Below are 8,031 nucleotides of genomic sequence, written 5' to 3'. Positions count from 1 at the left end.
TCGAGGGAGTATGTGTGTATCTGCGGGTTGCCAATGTGAATTAGAGAGAGTGCAGCTCTACCTCCTGTAAATGTTTCATGATGTTTACCAGCCTGTTTGTACTGCAGCACAGATCAAGGACTGAAAACTCCCTCCGGTACCCATGGGGGGGGGGGGGGGGGGGGGGGTGGTAGTACTAGGTAGGATGGGTGGGTGGATGGAGGCATATATGCATGGTTAGAATGGCAGTGGATTTACTCAAGTGCTGTACTTACAGTATGTACAATTTTGAGGTATTTGTACTTTACTCCAATTTCCAATACTTTTACTTCTACTCCAATACATCTCAGAGAGAGACATACATTAACCACTTCGGCCCTATACATTTCGGCCATTTGAAGCCGATCTGAAAGCTCACAATCACATAGCGACGCATTGTGAGCTTGTAGATCAGCTATTTTCAAAGGATTTTGCACACATTTTGAACTTGTGAAATGGGACATTCTGCAATATGAGTACTTGATGCCGATACATGTGTACTTTTACTTGAGAACATTTTGAATACGGGAACAGAGTACATCTATGTTGCGGTATTGATACTTTTACTTATAAGTAAAACATTTGAGTACTTTTCCCACCATTACCCAGAGGGAATGAAGCCTGGACTCTGGAGTGGTGGGTAGGTAGGATGGGTGGATGGATGGAGGCATGATGTATGCATGGTTAGAAAATGGATGCAGAAATTGGAAAATGGTTGGTTGGAGTAAGAGTGATGGTGTAGATCTGGGCTCTTGCAGTCAATTACCGGTCAGTTTTGCTTGGCAGCCAGCTTTGTTTAGCCCTTGTGTGGAGAGAAGGGCAGAGAGGTAAAAATACGTTTTCAGGGCATGGCTCTTGAAGAGCCATCTATGAGAGTGTGCGTGCAGGTACTTGTATTACTGTGCTTGACCAAATGTCCCTATAATTCTAGTAAAATTACATTTTAAACTAAACTACATTAACGATGTAACAGTTTTGTCAAATTTAGTTCATGGAATGTGCCAGAGGAGCCTTCCCCACAAAAATGTAAAAAGCAACACATTAACAAAGGAAAAATTACAACAAATTCCAGCACAAAACATTAAAAGGAAAAGTGTCGTCAAATTTGAGAGATTGTTGTGATGACAATTCATCCATCCATCCATTCGTCTTCAACCACTTATCCGTAATTGTGTCGCGATCAGTCCCAATAGAGAGCTATTTTTCTGCCAGTTTTCCTTTATGTTTTTGAGACGACCGTGCCTGCAGTCAACCCGAAACAATGGGCAAAGAAGGGCGCAACAGTTTACCCTGTACTAGTGTACTTCATCATCTGATTTAAAGAATGAATTGTTATTCACCTCCACCACCAGGACCACACCGTGTCTCGCTGCCCAGACTGCCCATTAGGGATCTCAGTAGGTCTTGTGTTCCACTGGAGAAGATCCTCACACTATCATAGCTGGAGATCGATGTCTGAGGAAGAGAGAGAGAGACAGAGAGAGACAAAGACAGAGAGCGAGAGCGAGCGAGAGAGAGAGAGAGAGAGAGAGAGAGAGCGAGAGAGAGAGAGAGAGAGTGCGTCTGGAGCTATAATCTAACAAACCGCTGGACCGATCAGCTGCAGACTTTCAATTCAAACTGGCCAGTGGGCCACAGAAGTACATCATCCACAAAAATGCACACTGTATGTAGTGTACAGTATGTGACATGTTAAAATCTCATGAAATCAATATTGGTAGCTGATCTGGCTGAAACATTGCCCAAATATGAAGTCGAATAATGTGTTATTCCATAGAATCTATGGCATAGATGGCCAATGTCACAGGCTGGCCACATGAAGTCCGAGATCAACATGAAATACATAGTCTGTCTTTTAAGATGTCAAAACAGCTATCCTATACCCTTCTCCCTCCCCCTGCTCCCACATCACAAATGCCTTCCAACCCAGAGTGTGTGGTCTACAACCCTTACAGCCATCTGGCCTACAACAAACTCCGGCTGGGATGGAGCACTGCAGGTCCCGGCAGGAACTCCACAGGCATCGCCATGCCAAAGCAGCCCCCCAAACAGCCAGACAAGCCCCTAAGGCCTTACCTACGGTACAGCCGGAAGGTATTGAAGGCAGCCAACCCAGGCCTGAAGTTGGCCGAGATTGGAAAGATCATTGGAGAGATGTTGAGGGACCTGAAGGAAGACGAGAAGCAGGGCTAACTGGACGAATATGAGGCTGAGAAGATTTGGTAAAAGGACTCCCTGAAAGCTTACTGCAAGGCGGCCAGGGAGGAGGAGACCAGACCGAGTGTGTGTGAACAACATGAGCATAAATACGGCCGAAGACCCTGATGACTATGACGATGGTTCCTCAGTGAAATATGCGGCTGCGGCTCGTTTCCAGAGCAACCAACTCATGAGCGATATCCTGAGTGAGGTTGTGGTTCCAGACGTGTGCCCTGTGGTCACCACTGCTAGCATGCAGGCCCTCAAGGGACAGGTCCAGTCACTCGTGGTTCAGCAGAGGTGCTGCAGAGGAGACAGCCAGGCGTGGGGCAGGAGAGGGAGCGCGAGATGGCCGAACAGGATGAGAAGGCTGCCCAGCAGGTCCAGGAACAGCAACAACAGCAGGAGGTTGCAAACAAGACTGCTGCTTACAATGGCAAAGCAGCCTGGAACAGAGCATTGCTAATGCTAGTGCTGCAGCTAACCCAATAACCTCAGGGAGGACAAGCCCACACCTATGGAGACATGAGGTAATGCCCTATATGGAGACAGATGAGGTAATGCCCGCAGAGCCCTTCACCACCCACCAGGCATCTCATCCTCCACCACCCACTGCCACCCACCCCCTCTGAACCCCTTTCCTGCTCCCTCTCTGACAAACCAGCCCCACTCCCCAACCGTGCCAGGGAGGCCACCACCATCAGCTACAATAGCAGCAGCCGCAAATCTGACAACAAAGGCAAACATAAAGCTTTATAGTGGGGGTACAGTATAGCTATTCTAGAAGTCCATTTACATAACTCACACCTGTTTTAACGATCCTGCACATCTCTTCTGCAGGTAATTTACCCCTAGCAATTTCACCGAGGAATTGAAGAGGATAAGACTTATAGCCTGCCTGTCTGTAGCGCGTGTGGTAAGCCTTAACACACTCGCTACAGACATGGCGATAAGTCTTATTCCTCCCTTAACAGTTAAGGGAGGAATTACATTCAGTTACTTTGAAATACTATAGGATGATGTCCGTTATACAGTAACCGTTGCAGTACCCGTTGTCAGAGCAGCACCCATACTTTGTCTATTACAGTATGATGACATCAAATTGGTGACAGGGATCCTTTTATCATGGGGATAAAAGGAAGAAAGACTACTTGGAGGCCGGCCTATGACACCAGGGATGTCACATGGGAATAAAAGAGACACAGACAGACAGATGACAAGATACAGAGATCTCTATATGGACATTAAATGGGACACAGACAGACACAGAGGTGTACATTTTCGGTTCTGTGCAACCGTTGGTTGGACCGAGTTATGTGCAGGAAAATCACATGTGAAGAACGGATACGCAGACACAAAGACATTTTTGCGCATTGATAGTGCGCTACACGGCCTGCACATCTACAGTTTGGGGGCACTAGGCGGCCCTCACACCTACGTCGCACCGCCAATTCGACCATATCTGACTTATAGTGTTAGGGGCTTTGTCAGAGTACCCCATGTACCCCTCTGTCTGTGTCCCTCTCCTCCCCCCTTGCCTGTCCCTCTCTCCTCCCTCCTTATTCTTGAAATCAACACTTTATTTTTACAAATACAAATAAACATGCAAACAAAATTATCATCCAAACAAAATCAGAGCTAAGAACAGCGTTCAGCTTGTAGGCTACTCTAGATCTGCAATTTCCATTGCTTTTGTTGTACGACAAAGTCTAAATCAAAGTCTAAATCAGCTCAGTCCTCTGAGCCATTAACAATGAAACCGACATTAGTATTCTATCAACAGCCCCGACTCCTCTCATAACACTCTTCATCTCCACTCCTTCTCTTTCCCTCTCTTCCAAGCTGCTCCATCTGCACTCATAATCTTCCTTCCCAATTTTACCCTCTCTTCTCCCTCCTTGTCTGTCCCCCTCTCTACTCCCTCCTTGTCTGTCCCCCTCTCTTCTCCCTCCTTGTCTGTCCCCCTCTCTTCTCCCTCCTTGTCTGTCCCCCTCTCTATTCCCTCCTTGTCTGCCCCCCTCTCTATTCCCTCTTGTGATCAATTCTTTATTTGGGTTTTTACAAATACAAATAAACATGCAAACAAAACAAAATTACCATCCAAAGAGAATCAGAGCTAAAAAAAAATGCACAAACACAAAAAACAACAACGGTATAACAATATATAGACATGACTAGGCTATGTATGAGGACACAAAAACATAAACATAAAAAACTAGACAAGATTCCTCCCTCCTTCTGTCCCTCTCTCCTCCCTCCCCATCTCATCTCTCTTGCTCCTCAGACGGCGTTTAAGGCGATAATTGACATTCTCAGACACGATCAGCGCTGACCTGGAAGCGAGCAGGGGAGCGTTTAGGCGGTGGCGCGGCGCACAATGCCCCCGCTGTTCTGCCGGTAATTACACCCGGGGCACGGGAGATCGGCCGGCGTTTATTGAATTCATATCAAATAAAAATTCGAGAAAGTGTCGACCCGGCGGTGCAGCCATCCCGCCATCTAATCCCCCTACGTGTATAGCTGATGCTCTGCACGTCTGTCCTCCCCCCCCCCCCCCCCCCCCACACCCTCCGAAAACCCCCATTCCCCATCCACGACTCTACGCAGTAAAGTCCTGAGTCAATGGGACTCTAATGATGATAGTACAATGGAACCAAATGATGGACCTTTAAGCCTCATGATTCATACTCGGGTGCGTGTTCTACAAGCTCTGTAGATCTGCTATTTTTGCTGTGAGACACCGGCAATGCCGGCATCAGCAACTAAGTATGAATTATAGGCTTTACACGTCAATTGTGTAAAAGAGTTTTACACTCCCAGGATGTTACAGTGCAGAGCCCAATTTCACCAAATTCACTTACTTTTATTCTCTCATATCCACTCTCTCTTTCGAGCAATTTTACTCCCTTTCTCCCATTTTGGCCAATATAGGACTTCTGACTTCCTGGTGATATGCTGTGGCTCTCTGGTGTTGTCAGCCCCCTCCAACCCCTTCTTTCTAGCTCTGTTTTCATTCTTTTCTCCCGTGCAGTCTATTTCATTTCACTTGATCAAATCCTCCGGAGAGCCGTTTCAATTTCGTTATCGGGGCTTTCAAATGTTCCCTGACTCTTTCACTGTAGGCCTATACTCTTTCACTGAAGGCTATACTGGCCTCCATAGTGTGTGCGTGCGTGCCTGTGTGGCTGTATCACGCACGCGCACACGCATGCACACACACACACACACACACACACACACACACACACATGCCCTGCCTCTGGACTGTTCATCCCGGTTCCACCTCCTCATGCATCTTGTCCTTAATTCGCCCTGCATTCTGCCAGCTCTGCTATTTGTCTCCTCCCAACCCCTGCTGGTCTGACATTCTCCACGTCGCCCATTCTCTGGACACAGCCGTCACCACGTACGCGTCACCCGGCGTTCATATTTGTTTTAATGCCAGCAGTGGTTGCTATATCGACTTGCCCCCAGATTTACGGATTCATAATCAGTATGTTTGCTGAACTACGGCGGCATTTTGATTAAATGTGTATCTCTGCAGCACATGTTGGATTTACGATGCTTCAACAAAAACGTCTGGGTTTCCGAGGCTACAACAGTAGTGGCTATACTGCTGGCGACTGGGGTTCTCCCCCGTGCTGCCACATGGGGGCGACATGACGATACACATTCATTTAGTCCCTTATCTGCAACTGCAGCCCATTGAAACTCTGACTGAACTAAGCCTCCCTCTCTGCTCTTTCTGTCTCTCTCTCTTTCTCACAGACACGCGCACACACACACACACACACACACAATGGCTACATACAAACATGCACACGCACACACACACTATATGGCTACATACAAACATGCGCACGCACGCACGCATGGCAGAGGCTACTTACAAACACGCACGCACGCACGCACGCACACGCACACACACACACACACACACACACACACACACACACACACACACACACACACACACACACACAGGCTGAGAGGCTACATACAAACATGCAGACACACACACACACACACACACACACCCCCTCAAATCAGCCGCGATAAAAAAAACAGGTGCCGGATTGAAATGTCACGAGCGTATCTCAAACTGCCAGAACATTAACCCGCTCACCCTAGAAGCCTTGCACTCCCAGGGGGGGAGGGGGGGGGGGGGGGGGGTAAAACAAATGGAGCAGATACAGGCTGGGGGCAGGGGGGGCTGACGGGCAGGCGATGTGACGGGTATAAGGGGCTCTTATCGATTAACATGTGTGGTGGGTTACGCGCAAGCAGGGACATGCAAACAGGCAGGAGCGTGAAGAAAAGGGGGGAGGTGGGGGGGGGGGGGGGGGGGGGGGGGGGAAACAGGTAGCCTAAGCAACGCTGGAGAGAAGAGATCTTTACATGGTGCGAACCGATGTGGACGTATAGCCTCGGCCGAAAGGCGAACCGATGTGGACGTATAGCCTCGGCCGGAAGGCAAACCGATGTGGACGTATGGCCTCGGCCGGAAGGCGAACCGATGTGGACGTATAGCCTCGGCCGGAAGGCGAACCGATGTGGACGTATGGCCTCGGCCGGAAGGCGAACCGATGTGGACGTATGGCCTCGGCCGGAAGGCGAACCGATGTGGACGTATGGCCTCGGCCGGAAGGCGAACCGATGTGGACGTATGGCCTCGGCCGGAAGGCGAACTCGGGACCTCGTGCAAACAAGGTGCGTACGTTACAGGATGGCTAAGAGCCATGGCCCGATAGGCAAGTAGCAAAGCAACACAGCACCGTATCGCCTACATGAAGACCACAAAAAAGGGAGGGAGGAAAGGAGAGAGTGGGAGGCGGGGGTAAGTGAGAGGGTAAATGAATGGTAAAAAGATAAAGAGAGTGCAGTGAAAGCTGATGTCGAGGAAAAAGAGGGGAATACGGTGAAGGGGGGAGGGGTGTTTGATCTTCCCAGAGAGAGAAACGTGGAACTTCAAGTGCAGAGAATGTGTGAGTGAGTGAGAGAGAAAGAGAGAGATGGAGACAGAACAGAGGAAGAGTAGGCTGAGAGAGAGAGAGAGAGAGAGAGAGAGAGAGTGGAGCTGTTCAGAGCTGCGACTCGTGCAGAATCTCAGTGGGGGCGATTTGGTTGATAATAGGCAGATAAAGGCGCCGTCTGCTCTCAGTGCCTGTCATACATCTTTCATTGTTAGGCTACCCTGGTCTCTCTCTCTCTCTCTCTCTCTCTCTCTGGCGGTCTCCCTCTGTCTCTCCTCATCCCCACTGCAGCCCCGCCTCGTCGGCCTTCTACTGATTGACGCCGAGCCACCGCAGCAGAAACGGGCCCAGTTGAGGCATTTTAAACCCATGAGCATCACAGGGGGCAGACTCAGAAGTAAGCGAGACAAGCGCAGGGGGTCTGAAAAATAAAAAAAAGCAATGGGGCCAGAGAATTACAGTACAACAATGAGAGATACGAGTCTCTGAAAGCCGATCCAGAAACTAATTATGGGTAGCTGTGAAATGAACAATGCAAAACCTTGGTGGTATAGGACAGGGGTTTTTCTGATTCTATATGAAGGACCACCACCCTGACTGAGAATCAACCTGGGGACCACTGTTGTGCTGGGTTCAGATTAGAGCTTTGATAGCACTTGCTTCTCAACAAATGGTCTACGACAGTGGTTTTCAACCCTTTTCATATATCAAGGTCAATTATGTATTCGGCATTTGAGCCACGGAACCACCATTAAGATGAGATTTAGCCTCTCAGACCCAGATTTTAAAATATAGTTTAGTTTAGTTTATTTGAACATCTTCACAGAACAGATTCAAGTGC

The 8,031-nt window shown here is 48.6% G+C and overlaps 1 pseudogene across 1 annotated transcript; it reads left to right on the top strand.

The window, feature by feature from the left end:
- The first annotated feature begins 1,878 nt into the window (after positions 1 to 1,878).
- Positions 1,879 to 7,506, top strand: LOC306938034 (SWI/SNF-related matrix-associated actin-dependent regulator of chromatin subfamily E member 1-like; annotated as a pseudogene). Its single transcript has 4 exons — positions 1,879 to 2,653; positions 4,534 to 4,614; positions 5,544 to 5,623; positions 7,482 to 7,506. The product of its transcript is annotated as an SWI/SNF-related matrix-associated actin-dependent regulator of chromatin subfamily E member 1-like (transcript).
- The last annotated feature ends 525 nt before the right edge of the window (positions 7,507 to 8,031 follow it).

This window comes from Electrona antarctica, assembly GCF_951216825.1.
Source record: "Electrona antarctica genome assembly, chromosome: 15".
Lineage (NCBI taxonomy): Eukaryota > Metazoa > Chordata > Actinopteri > Myctophiformes > Myctophidae > Electrona > Electrona antarctica.
This window is presented reverse-complemented; position numbering and strand designations above follow the sequence as displayed.